The sequence below is a fragment of the Sinocyclocheilus grahami genome, unplaced genomic scaffold (genome assembly GCF_001515645.1).
Source record: "Sinocyclocheilus grahami isolate Dianchi unplaced genomic scaffold, SAMN03320097.WGS_v1.1 scaffold37.1, whole genome shotgun sequence".
NCBI lineage: Eukaryota > Metazoa > Chordata > Actinopteri > Cypriniformes > Cyprinidae > Sinocyclocheilus > Sinocyclocheilus grahami.
The window spans coordinates 263,054-271,673 of record NW_015505216.1 but is presented as its reverse complement, the minus strand read 5'-3'; the positions used below and the strand labels follow the sequence as shown (position 1 = coordinate 271,673).

At 35.7% G+C, this 8,620-nt stretch overlaps 1 pseudogene; it reads left to right on the top strand.

The window, feature by feature from the left end:
* LOC107581745 (glutamate receptor ionotropic, kainate 2-like) overlaps positions 1–8,620 on the top strand; it is a 250,680-nt pseudogene that overhangs the window by 179,285 nt on the left and 62,775 nt on the right.

The following is an 8,620-nucleotide window of genomic DNA, read 5'->3' as shown; positions in this document are numbered from 1 at the left end:
CCCCGCTGGTGACGTCTCGCTGCTCCATTGGACTGATTTGACACGTGCTTCAGAACGCGGTCACGCAGGGGTGTTCCCAAAGTGACTCGACGCAGCTCGAGTTCCTGAAGGGGAACTATAATGATAACTGTATTAGCATCCACACCAACGCACAATAACTTTGTTGCTTGCGTCACCCCGCTGGTGACGTCTCGCTGCTCCATTGGACTGATTTGACACGTGCTTCAGAACGCGGTCACGCAGGGGTGTTCCCAAAGCGACTCGACGCAGCTCGAGTTCCTGAAGGGGAACTATAATGATAACTGTATTAGCATCCACACCAACGCACAATAACTTTGTTTTTTTTATGTGCACACACTGCAGTTTTGTCATCTGCTGCTTTGAATGCTCAAGCTCTTTAAAACAGGATGGCTTTTTATTGGCTGTCAATCTTTTTATCAGCTGGAAAGTAATTATATAATTGTATAATTATATACATAATTGTAATACTATTTCAGAATATTACTCTTTTACTGTATTTTTTATCAAATAAATGCAGACTTGATGAGCACAAGAGACTTCTTTCAAAAATAAATAAATAAATATCAAATAACAAATTTAGTTTGTTGACCAATTCTATGAATATTATGAGTTTTGCCTCATAAAATACTAATTTGCTGCTTATTACCGGTAATAGTTATTATGATAGTTGTTAAGTTTAGGTATGTGGTAGGATTAAGGGATCTAAAATATGGTCATGCAGAATAAGGCATTAATGTGCTTTATAAGTACTAATAAACATGCTAGTAATATGCATGTTAATAAGCAGGTAGTTAATTGTGAGAATTGGTCCTTAAAATAAAGTGTTACCAAAAATCTTACTAACCACACATGTTTGAACAGTAATGGACTGTATATAGGCTTACGTACACCTGTGAAAAGCTACATTGTTACTTCACATCTGTTTACACTGGACACGATTGAAGAAACACATCTGAATTTCTCCCATAAGCTGCTTGCACTATAGAAGCAGAACAGAGTAGACATTATTTTTTTGCTTGCTGTTTTTTTCCCTTTCCTGAGAATGTACAGTGGTATAAGCAATACAGCAGAATCTCACTAGTTGACACATTTCAGCCCTGACATGGTATATACAGTCACACTCCTTATTGATATGCTAAGAAGACATGGTTTTGATTATTGCAGCTGCGGTTGTCACCGTGATGACAACACCACACAGGCCACACAAAAAAAAAAAGGAGGGCATATTAAGTAGTGTTTGTGTAGGCAGGGCAAGCCATTTCTAAGCATAAGCAAACAAGTCGGTTGCCTAGAGCGTCATTATCTGCCTTCCAAGGCAACAGCCAATAAAAATGGAACTCCATAAGTGACTGATTTGGAACACTCTACACAGACTGCAATTTGATTAGCCTAAAATTATCAGTATAATAATAGAGCCTACCTTTTGCCACATTGTTTGCATTGGGAGAGTTCCTAGTATGCCTTAAAATGCTTGGCTTGCAGATTTAATATTATTTATGTTTTATTATTTATGTATTTACTTAGATTTGTTTATTATTATTATTATTATTATTATTATTTCCCCCAGTTTGTAGTGTCCCTCCCCCTCCCCCCAATATAGATGTTACATCACTTTGAGTATAGACAACTTTGTTGATTACAATAGGATTGATTTAGTTTGGGGTGCATGCATATTAATAGTAAATCAATTTAATTTTAAAAAGGCACATTACTTATTCTAAATATGTGTTTTTTTTCAGGAAGTAATATGATTACGTAATTATACTCATTATTTGTAATCCTTAAGTCTAAAAACGCAGGTGATAGGTGATAAGAAAATAATTAGATATTGGTAAGGAGATGGTGCAACACACTCTCATAATAATTAATAACTATTTTACATTTTGGCGAATTAGTACATTTTATTTGTATGTTTTCAAACAGTCTACCTGTGCCCCAATGAAAGTTAGACATTTTTTTTCTTCTAAAATTTGTTTTGTACAAATGAAACTGTACGAAATCACCACCAATTCATCAAAGTGTAAAATAGTGACGTTTTTGTACAAATGAAATCGCATAAATTCACCACCAACTCATCGAAATGTAAAAGAAGGGACATTTTCATATAAATTCAAATCTCCACCAAATTGTCAAGAACAAATTCACCACTAATTCATCAAAATGCAAAATAGTGACATTTTTGTACAAATAAAACTGTAAGAATACAGTACACAACCAATTTGTCAATGTAAAATAATTAATTTTTTTCATGAGATTAGGTTTGACAGTCATAACAATTACCAAACTGTGCAAATGAGTCCCATTCCGTCAACCTTACAATTTTTTTTCATGTATTTTAAGATATTTTCATTTACAGTAACAAAAATGAATTGGTACAATATGTAATTTTCGCCGCTAGAGGGCGCATATTCAAAATAAACAAATAGACAAAGGCGTAGTTTGATGATGCCGTGACTGAGTGTGGAATCATGGGAGTTGTCGTCTTCATCCCCACAGCCGATGCAATCCGACGGGACTCGGCCAGAAATCATGTTCATGGATGAACTAATAATTTATTAATGTAGTAGAATGAAGCAGGGTGAGGCTGAAAGCCGTCGAAGCTAAACGAGGCCGCTGAACCGGAAATCGAGTGGTTATGACGTCATTGGCAGGCGACACAGTGACACTATGGACACGGTCCGTGTCACTAGTTAAAATTGCTTATTTCTCTGGATTTAAACATTCTTCGAAACATTTGGGATAATGTAAGTACACAAGTCAGCAAACTATATAACAGTGTTTTTTTGGATACTTACATATTGTGCCTTTAATTTATGTAAATGTTGATATGTGGACTAAAAGTTACAGTCAAACTGACTCTGAAAACATATGCTAAGAGACACAGGCTATTTCTGCTTTTGACAGAGAGCCAACAGCGGCAGACCTGTGCAAAACATTTAATCCCCTTCATTTTCCCTTTTTTTATAACTGCTATTTTCATATTTTAGTCTACTTGGGTAGCTGAGAGAGTGGATTCGGTTCAGCTCTCTTCCGCTCCCTTAGACCCAGTAAATCACGAAAGACTTTAGTAAGTGCTGAAACAGTAGCAGGTAAATCAAGAGAGAGAGCGCGAGTCCACGAGAGGGCTTTAAATTTCCTCTTAAACGCTGTGGGGCAGAGTGTGTGATGTGTAAAAGCCCTGTTTTCTTAATTTGATTTCCTCTAAATGCTTCTGCTCGCCCTGATTTACAGCCTATCGCTCTTTTCCCTGTGCGTTATTTGTTGGCAGAAAGCTGATCTTGCAGTGGCACCCCTGGCCATCACATACGTGCGGGAGAAGGTCATCGACTTTTCCAAACCCTTCATGACGCTGGGGATAAGTATACTGTACCGCAAACCCAACGGCACCAACCCGGGGGTGTTCTCCTTTCTCAACCCCCTATCCCCTGACATCTGGATGTATATTCTGCTCGCTTACTTGGGTGTCAGTTGTGTGCTGTTTGTCATAGCCAGGTAACATACCTTCCACATATATAGACATAACCCCACGTCATAACCTCGTCTCATTAACATGTTTTGCTAACTGAAGCAGTTCACTCTTAGAGTTAACTAGTGGCCTTAAAGGAATAGTTCTCCCAAAAATGAAAATTCTGACATTATTTACTCACTCTCATATTGTTACAGATCTGTATGAATTTTTCCCCCCATGGAACACATAAGGTCAACATTTCAAAGCAAATGGGCCTGTCAAGATTCAAAATGATTAAAAGCATCATAAAAGAAGTCCTTACGACCCATGCACTATATGCTATATCTTCCGAAGTCATGATAGTTTTGTATAAGGAGTAGATTTATAATATAGACTATCCAGTCTCATTGGAAAAACATGCCTCTACCTACATTTCTGCAAAACTCAAAAATGTATCAATACATACAAATTGCTGTAGTTTCCAGTTGAAATGAACACTAAGGCAGTAAAACTCTGACAGCTTTTATTCCTTTACACACAAACAGAGTTTCAATAAAGAAAGCCTAATTTTCCTTGCACAATATTATGTTATGACTTAAAACTATTTTAAACGTGCAGTATAGTACTTAATTTCTGTGTTGCCGAAACGTCGCCATAAAGCACGTATTTCCAATGAGCCTGGGTTGAATATAGAGCACAAGCCGTATGGACTATGATGCTCGTTTGGCACTTTTTTGTCATTTTGGAGCTTGTCAGTCCCAACATCTATTTATTTTAGTTGGGAAAAAAAAATGTTGGACCAAAATGAGCAAAATTGTAAATTTTGACTTAGGTCAGGGGTGTTCAGTCCTGCTTCTGGAGGGCCAATGCTGAGAGTTTAGCTCCAACCAGCTCCAACATACTTGGCTAGAAGTTTCTAATGAGTCTGAAGACCTTGATCATATGCTTTAGGTGTTTAATTAGTGTTGGAGCTCAATTCTGCAGGACAGTGGCCCTGTAGGATCAGGTTTGGACACCCCTGACTTAGGTTAACTATTCCTTTAAGAATCCCAAATGGCAGTCTGACAATATTTACATGATGAAACGTCATGAGATTCAGCTCAGTCGTTTCCTGGTAAAAAAATATAGAAATATGAAATACCTGCAGGTGTGAACAGGAGATAACTAAGAGGTAAAAGAGAGAGATGGAGAGAGAGAGAGAGAGAGAGAGGCACACACGTAGTAAACGCATGAGAGAGGAACTGTAAAGGTTGCTTTGGTCTTCCCGTCTTGACGCAGAGGAGCTACTGTATGTGCCTCTCATCAGATAATGCACAATAGCACAAACCATAAAAGCAAAAATACAAAGTTTCACAGTTTCAAGACAGTATGTGTGTGAAAGACAGAAAATAGGTATGTGGGAGTGTTCAAGTGTGTGTGTGAGTGAGCATTTTCTGGTGTGAAACGCAACCTCCCCCCATCCCTCGCTGTCCCTACTGTGTCTATTTTGTATACTTTTCTTTTCAGATTGGGTCTTTCCACATCCTGCTTCATATTTCCTTTGGAAAACTGAGATTATATGACATGTAATGCTACAAAAATGTATATTCACATTTCCAAAAATTGGTAGAATAATTTTTTATTTTATTTTTTACAGTTGGTTGAAGACACTAACAACTTAGAAATCTTTGGGCAGCGGTGAACATCTAAAATGTTGTTTGCATGATATGCTCCTGTTTTGGAGACTTAGAATTAAACCCTGGAAACTGTCGTAAATACCATTTATCCTAAAGCTTCACTGTTTAAATTAGCTACAATTTAGTTACAAAATAAACTAATTTTAGGACTTAATTTATGGATATCACACTTCATTGTTTATAGTAAGTAGACATTACAGACTAATTGTCCCTTAATTAAAGGAAATTGTGGATTAACTGCATGTTAAAATGTCAATTATAAAATAATTTCGACTTGTAACTCAGTTTGTAAAGACAAACAAAAATATAGCTGCAAGGAGCAGTTAGCAGAACTGTGTATAGAAAAGTACTCTTAAAGAGCAGAATGGACTTTTTCATATATGTTCATAGCTTTAAAATTGATTATTTTATACCTGATAGGGCTCATTATTTCACAGCTCAAAATCGACATCTGTCAGTTCATATTTTTCCTCAATTCTCCCAAACTGGCAGATGTCGGAACCCATCTTTTTTTGCACCCATGAGTCAAAAACTGCATACTGTACATCTCTCGATATGGAGGCTGTACAAATGTTGGTTGCCTTCTTCAACACAATTTTATAAGATGCAAAAGGTTGTTTTTTTTTTATTTATTTTTTTTATGCGTTACTGTAATCTAATTACTTTTTCTGGTAGCGCAGTAATGTAACGCATTCCATTTTAAATTTGTGTAATTTGATTACAGTTGCTAAAGTCAATATAAGTATGTTACATACGTTACAAATGTAGTGTTAAGAAAAATATATATATATGCCTTTTAAAATCACGTTTTGCGCGGGGTCGACGGAGGCACCGGCGCGATCACTTGCATTTTTTCCTGATAACAGCGAAAATAACTTAAAATGCTCCACCATTTTTGATTGTACATATAAGTCTAATACATAATTTGAATCTGTGAAGGGTCAACTTTTATTTGTGTACATTCACAATATCAACAAAACATTGTGCTTTTGTAAAATAAAGAAAATATACAGGGTGCGCTTTCAGCTGTCTCTGTCTCCGCAAACTTCTTTCTGAAACGTGTCACTAAAACGAACCAAAACTCAGAGAATACTTCACACACAGACATGAGAGATATATCTATGGAAAGCTTGAAGTGTCTGCTTTTAAATGACGTAAGTCTTATCGAAGACAAATGTTCTCTGATGAAGTAATCCATATGAAACCAATGCAAGGTCCAGTCTTTCCCGTCTGAGCTCATTATCTTTAATGTCAGAAAATGAGCTAACGCGCGCTATTCATACGATAATCATCCACGTGAGACAAAAATCATGAAGGAACTTCTTGGTCCCTAATTGGAAATGTGTTTCTTGTCAGGAGGAGGATTTAAGTAAAAACTCTCTCAAAAGAGGTAGCAGGGCTGATGTTTTGAATATTGCAAATTAAACTACTAGTCCCATAATTACAAAATGCAATTGGCTATTTAATTTAATTTAATTTATCTATTTTTTTTAGTTAAAATGATCTTTATTGATAGCTTACGTGTATTTATATTAGACCCAGAATTTTCCTTTAAATCTCTACATGCAGTACATTCTTAGAATAAATCGCTGTGATCAATTTTAAACGCATTGGTACTTTCCATTGGTCTTCATTTGAAGCATGGTGGGGAGAAATCCAAAGAAAATACCTTATTTTAACCTTAAAACTCTTGGGTTGACCGCATTCAACTGGTCTAACCCGAGAGTTTTATGGTTAATGCACTTGTGCTTTATAAATGTTACTGGCAATATGATCACACAAGTTTATAACAAGCTACAACTGTCATCTAAGTTGGTTCAGAATATGCACCTTTCACCTTATAACTGCACTAATGTTAATGCTGGGTAAGTGTTCACCTTTCCAATTCTCAACTAGAGCACAAATAACCAGTACACAAATAAACAGCATGCTTTAACAGAAACACACAGCAGACAAGACCTAACACAAGATAGTATTACTGTGTTTATGTGTTTGTCTCTTTGTACACATTTCTTTATGTGTGCATGTGCAACTGCTTTTGTATGTGCACTATAAAGTCAGTATATGCAGCAAACATGTCTGCGTGCGAGAGCGAAAGACAGAGCGAGAGAGAAAGAGATCACAGGGTGACATAATGGGGACTGGTAGAGGGTTTCCTAAGGCTTACTCTCACCATGCAGTATTTAGAAACCTTCCTTCTGGGCACAGTATGAAAGTCAAATATTGATCCTCTTCTCAGAATCTGTAATGCATATCAGCAGTTGTTTTTATTCCTATTGTTTTCCTCTCCTTACGAAAGTTTCTTCTCTTTTCTGCGAAAGCAGGTGATGAAACAGCTGAGGAAGTTTCCATTGAAAATGAGTTACACTTACTTATGATACTGGTTCTCATCTTTTGCTGTAAAACAAGTGTTGCCTTGATGCTGTAAATCATGCAGCTGATGCAGTATTCAAATGCTGCTTCAGAATCTAATGCTTAAAACATAAATCACCCTTTTTTCTGTTATCTGACAGTGAATGTGGTACATGTAAAACCATATTCTTATCAAAGGCAAACTTATCTCACTATTTCATAATATATAGTAGAAATATATTTGGAAGATGTTTATTATATCTTATTTATAGTTTAAAGTTTGCAACCAGTTTTACTTATGAGTGAAACAAATGTGAGAATTCTGTTATTCTGGACCAGATTTTATCTTGAAAAGTAGGCATTACATACCACAATGGATGAGCCATATGGAAAATAAGCAAGATTCGTGAAGTCTGAAAATATGTTATAAAACCGTATCAGATGCAAAGCACACTATTTTGATGAAAATTTGCGAAGACAACCTTTTTTATTGAGAATAACAAAACAAGCACACCATAAATGATCATAATGTACTTTTTTATATTGCATAGTAACACAGTAACCGTAATTATTAAATACATATTGTTTATGATATTTTCTCTGGTGTGTTTGTCACAGCTGTCTCACGGCAAAAAAAAAAAAAAAGATTATTAAAATATTAAAAAGGAAAGACTTTTAATTGATTTTTAACTTTTTTTTTTTTACACAATTTTTGTAGGTTTGGGTAAAGTGGATTCTGTCAAAATGAGTTGAATACGGAAACAAAACACAGCAGAATGAAATGGTTATACTGTCAAACTGTTATATTGTAATACAAAAAACCTATGTATTAATTCAGTATTATATAAACAAGGTTTAATATGCATTTGTAGCTTCCGTCTTTAAGTTTTTCATGTGCAGAAAAACTTACATTTTAGATGCCACACTCTCTATCTGTGACTGAGGCGATACCTTTTCAAAAGGTACTATAATGTACTATTTAGATACTACTATGTACAATTTAGGTACACATATGTACCTTTAAGGTGCAAAAATGCACCTTTTAGGGGTAGATATAAGGTACAAAAATGTACCTTTTCAAAGGGTCCTGTTCCAGTGACAGCTTTTGTATTTTTTTTTTTTT